Here is a 6,591-nt window from a genome sequence, read left to right as displayed (position 1 = left end):
TGGGGATGCGCCCTAAGATACTCTCAAATAAAATCTGTGAATTATTCTTATTCTTTAAATTGCTTCTGAGCAATTTTGTGTGCATGTTCAAATTTTGAAATTTCAGCTGTGTTAGCTGGTTTTCATTTGCCATAAAAGTCACCTGGTAGTGTTTCAGTACCCTGATTGGAGAAGCATGATTCCTAGGAATTATTTTGCTAGGGTAGATAATTAAGTATATTTGCTGAAAACCTGCTCTCCATAAATACTCTTATCACATGAGCTGTTTTTTCAGCCAGCTTTGCTAGAATGCTGAAGGAAAGCAAATGTGCAAAAAGTGGCCCAATGAAGAATGCCACGCATTCAAAAGCTTGTCTAACTTTAACCCAACCATGCAGTGGGTCCAGTAAAAGATATCATCCACAACTGGACCATCACAGCTATGCCATTACTCCAACACTACCAAAAAGTGAATTCACTTTTAAGCCTGTATTTGAAAAAAATATTTTCTGAGTTCTTTGCTCAGCTCAGCAGATTTCCCAATATCTAGGCATTTTTGACACGACTGGCTGAATTTGGTGCCTTTTCCTAGGCCAAACTCAATCCTTATTAGAGGATTAGGAATCATAGAAAAGCTTAGGACTGAGGGGCTGAAGTAAAGACTGCTGGTTGGTAATCCTACTCTTTGCTACATCTACATATCAGCTTCCCTTACCTATTTACACCTTGCAGTGTGACATACCAAATGAAAATGGAGCTTGTATGGGACAGCTGTTCATTTGGACATAGTGATCTCAAGGACATCATAGACCATATAGTCCAATGTTGATTATTGCGATGAGAAAACAATAAATATTTTCATCTTCCAACCCCTAAAACCAAAGTAATATTGAAGAATCTGCTTGTAACCAATTAACTGCTTCATGTTTCTGCTTGTTATGAAAGCACCTCACTTACAGGCAGTAATTCATTTTGGCCAGTATAAACACTGAAAATCTCCTAATAAATGTCCTTACTCTGACACTTCTTGCAACACAGAAACTCCTTTTTTTAAAAAAAAAATCTGCTAATTAATGTTAAGCCTCTTTGTGGCAAAGCCTAAGAACCAGATGTACCAAGTTACCAGGGATACATCTGGTTCAAAAAGACCATTTCCTTGCCAAGGTATTTCTGCTTTACTGAAATAGACTGAGGGTTTTAGACCCAGAAATTTTGACTTGGCAGCATTCAAGTCCAAACAGCAATTGGTGTTTCTTGTTTGCAGCTATGCATCTATCCATCTGCATGCACAGAGCACAGCATGAACAACTGGGGCAGGAGGTGCTTGGGGGCGGCGGAGCAGCAGCAGGCACTGCTTGTCTGCAATATGCTGAGGCGCCCAGTGCTGTGTAGGAAAAGGAGCAATCACTTCCCTTCTGGAATAGGGGCTGGGCACTGCGGCACCCTTGGGATGGGTCTTGTGACACTCTTGGGTCCTGCAGCACCCTGACTGAGAATCACTGCTCTACAACTGTGGTGTTCAAGGTTTTGGCCCCATGGACCAGGTGAATGGTGTGGGGTGGTCTGTGGGCCAGATTGGACCATGCACATCACCCACACCTGGCAACATATGCCAGGGTTGGTCTCCAGGGCCCCATGCACCAGGATTGTACCCTACCCTACCCTGTGAGCCTTACTTAGCATCCAGCGCCATGGACCTGTGGAGAGCCCTGCGGGCCTGGTAACATAGCAGCATGTGCCAGATTTGGCTCATGGGCTGGGGGATGAGCACCCTGTTCCAAAGGAAATCAAAGACGGTTCCCAGCCTTATCTCCTGCAGTATCTCCATATGTAAGACACATTATGCATAAGGGTTTCTTTCTACATTACTCGTTTTAAATATTAGGATGGTATTTGGTGACGGCGAGGAGAGCATAGAACTGAGACCTGTAATGCATGGTTCAGGCAGATGCAATGACTCTTGTCGGTGCAGCTCAGATCATATATACAAGACGCCTCAGCCTTTCCTGAGCAGAACGGAGAGGGATCTTTCACTGTACCTTTATGATACCACTAGGTTCAAGTTTCAGACTGCAAACATTTCTCATCTGAGATTCATCTGTATTTGCCTAGAAGTCAGAGACCATGGGTTGCATTCGAGTTCAGTGAAGAGGGAGAAGGACAAACTGTAAACAGACAAGTGAATATGTTTTAATACGAACAGACAAAATGCTACAAAAAACATGACACATTAAATCAGTGATACTGTATGCCTCATCTGGAGTACAATGTCAACATTTGATCTCTAGTGGAAAAATTGTAAATCAGGGTTGAAAATATGTAGAAAAAGGCAGCTCAGATGCATTTAATCCAAGACTACACATCAGAAAAAAATTGCAAAACAGCATTATTTAGAGAAGAGAAGAAATGGAGAAGACATGACCAAAACATTTAAAACCATGGTTACAGTTATAATGAAGACTGATCTGTTAACCTTTTTTAACTCTGCCCAGTAATAGAACTAGAGTTAACTCTGAAATTAATCCTCAGTATTTTTAGAAGATACAAAGAGATACATTATTGTTTCTCCCAGTGAGCCTTTTGGAGTACCTAATGCCTGGGGTCAGGGAGTCAAAGGCTAAGGCATTAGCTATGGGCCACTACTTAGTGGAAATTGGACTTTGACAGTTTTACCTGGCATGGCAGCTCCTATGTTTCCGTTGACCTCAGAGGAAGGTTCATGTGCATACACAAGACATTTGGTACACTGCATCTCTAGAGATGAATGGCTAATAAATATAGAGAGTCCTTTGTTATCCACAGACTTTTAGCACCTCAGTTTGACTTTACTCTCTGCTTACTGCTCCACAGCTGGTCTCGCGAGCATCAACTGTAGGATGTTGAGCCCTTGGGCCTATGGCTGTTCCCTATAAGGTGTGAAAATATTCAGGTCCATTCTTTTGTTGCATTCTCTACAATGAACTGATACCATTCCCTCACTTCTGACAATTAATGGGGGAAAACTGGCAAATATAAAGTGATCATGTCTGACTTCTTAACGTAAGTAAAGTTCACATAAAATCAGTGCAGATTGCTGTTTATTCCTTGTTGTCCCATAACTACTATATGGGCCTAAAGGGGACAACTACAGGTTCCATACTAACATGGAAGTCCTATAACTACCAGCTAAAGTCACAGATTTGTATTAATTTAAATTCTTTCTTTTTTCTGTTTTTTAGCAAAGAATAAACCATCAAATAAATCCTTGCCAGAAAACATCCGTTGAAGGAGTCAAGATCAGGTAGGGACTTCAGTTCAGACAATGTCAAAGAGATCTGATTACATATATTGTGATGACATGGACCTTGAGCACTTGTGTGTTTTCATGCTGTGGGACCTCTCATAGTGGAGGGATGGGCTTGCCTGGGATATGCACTGTAATGTTTGAAACAAGTTAGGTTTTGGAATTTTATTCATATCTCTAGTAAAAAGTATGTATCAAATTCTCACTTTTTTCCCCTACTATATATTCTGTGTGAAGGTATTCAGAAGGTAAAATCTTCCTTCAAAAGCATGTATATATAATACATATATAATATTATAGCTGAAAAAATGTAGAAGTATCTCTTTCCATATTATTGTCTTATTTTCAATGGCATTATACTCTGAATATCTGAATAGTTTGACTTGAATTCTTATATTATTTGAAGCTGGGAGTTACACCATCTGTCATTCAAAGGGATATTTTTAGAGCTGATAACATTTTTCACATTTTTGCAATTTTGACAACTCTTTTGCAAAATTTGTTTACAATATTGTTGCAGGGGTTTACTGATTTTTAGCCAGCTGACAGAGCTGTTGAAATTGTTTACAACCTTGAAATGTTGACAAAAAATTGAAAACTTTTTGCAAAATATTCTCTGCATGTCTTAACTGATTCTAGTTATATATTTGCTGCTGGTGCTAGTTTACTGGGATTTTGTTCTAGACCAAGGGAACTCATTCATTTCTTGGGTTCTGAGGCTAAGGACAGACATTGCATATACCCGCTTTAAGTGATAAAAACTGATTTAAACCTGTAACAGAGCAGATGTTCAGTGCACATAAACCAGTTTGCAAATGACTGAAACTGGTTTGAGACAAACCTAGTTGAATGTAGTATCAGACCTAAATGATTTGGGTTAAACTGGTTTATGCAATGTCTTTCCGAGATCCCTTCCTGGTTTAACTTAAACCAGAGTCCCCCAGCATCCCAGATGCTTTGCTGTCCTGGGCTAGGCTGTCTGCTCCAGAGAGCAGGGCCTCTGCTCCCTAGCTCAAACTCCAGTGGAGACTGCAGGCACAGCAGGGTCTGCCTGGCTTCCCCATGCTCCCCCTCCTTCCCCCCCCCCACCCCATCACCAGTCCCTGCTCAAGCAGAGATTCCCCCTCCCCTCTTCCACAGCACAGACCATAGCCAGCATGTGGTATGCTAGCTTATTCTGAGAGGTGTCTGTGTAAAAGAGACAGGAGAGAGGCAGACGGGACAGTGTCCATTTAGGGCTTTTTAGAGCTAATCAGCAGGTCAGCTGGTAATGTCCCTCCATTTCTTCCTTGGAAAAAGCTATTTAAGAAGAGCTTGAACTAATGAGAGAGGGTTTTGTTTTCTCAATGGGGTGCTAGATGCTGTGTTTTCAACTCCCTGCTGGCTCCCTTGCTGATCAGGAGCAGCAAGGTGAGGGGGAACCCCACCGTAATCAGAACATCCTGACTGGCTACGCCCCCTCCCAGCTCAGCACTGTAGGAAGGAAAGGAAGGCTGCTCTAGCACCCCTCCCCCACGCCCCCTCAGCTTCTAGCCTGAGCAACTACAAACATGTGCCTGCATTTTCTCACTCCAGAGTGAATGCCAGTATAGTTGCAAACCCTTTCAGTTTAACCAGGTTAAACTAACCTGCAAAAATTTAATCAATTCAGGCTCAGGCTTTTTGAATGTCTGTCCCTAGCCTCTAGGACCAAGAATAGGACCTAAACTCCAGGTTGGGAAAGGCAGGAAGGACTTCCTCCAACTCATAAAGTGAGAGTAGAACAAAAAGCTTCTTGGCATTTAATAAAGAACTAGATATAGAGGTGTTGACTGAGATAACAGTGACCACGTAGACTAGCTACAGATTTACCCCAGAGCCTCTCTCTCCCAGGACATGAAGAGGGAAAAGCACAAGTCTGTTTGAAAGTGCTAGAGAATGTCTTTGCCCAGAGGAAGACCCTCACACATGGATCTCAGAACTTTGCCCTAGTTAGCCAGGTGATGCAAATGCTGAACCCAGGTACCTTCTGACAAAGATTGACTTACCATCATAAAGGAATATAATTACCTTAACATAAGAATGAAGTGGATGTTTTGGGAGGTGCATTGCTCCTCATGGATGTAAATTATCCATTCGAAGAAGTGGCACCCATTTCCTCTGAACCTCCACCTTCTGAATATGCACTCTTCCCTTGACTTTGCTTAATTTAGTGCCTGACAGGTTCCTAAATATCCCCTGCTTGATAAACCATTTTATGGTTTATCTCCTGTGATAAACCAGTATATGTTATTCACAGAGAGGATCGTTAGCCATCTACTGTAACTGAATCTATCTTATAATTAACACTGTCTGGGTATGCAAAATAATTGCAGAACAGAGCTCTAACGGCATCTCACTATTTACAGTCATAGTTTGCCTTAGTTCTGTCTTGCCCACTTTTATTCTTGAAACCATTATGTGCTACTCTCTCTATACTTACACTTTGGTGATCTAGAGTTGGATATTTACTGTCATTGTAGGGCCAGATCCTGAGAGACTTTGCTTAACTGTTGAAGTCAATGTGAGGTGAAGGCACTCTGCATCTTAAATGATCTTTCCTTAACTAAACTGTGATCAGCAATAACCCTCTGTAAAGCTCCAGGCAGTAGTACCACACATGATTTTTGAGGCTTTAATCAGAGTAACAAGAAACTAGAACAGTTATGATGTCCAAAATTATGGGTCTTAAAAGGATTGCAGCAAAAAAATACAAGTGATCATATATTTAGGTATATGTTTCCCCTTCCACTAAAATATCTCACTCATTAGAGGTTCTCCTGGACGCTCATTAGGGTAAACTAACATACAAAAGGCTTTCAGCTCATCAGCTGTACCTCATCTGTCGAAGAAAACCAACACTCTGGAAAGGCTTTTATCACACTGTAGATGAGGTGCCATGGGAGCAGTGTTAGGGAGATCCTTAACCATTCATCTCCAACCACTACAGGACTTAGGCATTGAAAATACCCAGAATCTTGGCACATACTTCCCTTAGGGGCCTGCCTGGCTGGAACATTAGGGCAACTATACTCAGCCTTCTCTTGGAAATATGCTTTCCCTTTGTCCAATTGAAATAGCTGATTTTATTACTTAATTGCTTGGTCTGTGACTTTTATTCCAGTGGGAATTGCATGGTAGTATGCACAGGTTTCAGTGTGAAGAAGCTTGAGAGAGAGAGAGGATTTTTAAACAGTAGAGATGTATTCTGTTTTAGCTGTATGAGTGGAGATGGGGAGTTATTCCTGATTTACACAACTACACTTGAGATCAAAATCTGGCCCACAGTGAGCGAGAGACTTGGGTCCTGA

The sequence above is a fragment of the Alligator sinensis genome, unplaced genomic scaffold (genome assembly GCF_000455745.1).
Source record: "Alligator sinensis unplaced genomic scaffold, ASM45574v1 scaffold400_1, whole genome shotgun sequence".
NCBI classification, from domain to species: domain Eukaryota; kingdom Metazoa; phylum Chordata; order Crocodylia; family Alligatoridae; genus Alligator; species Alligator sinensis.
This window is presented reverse-complemented; position numbering follows the sequence as displayed.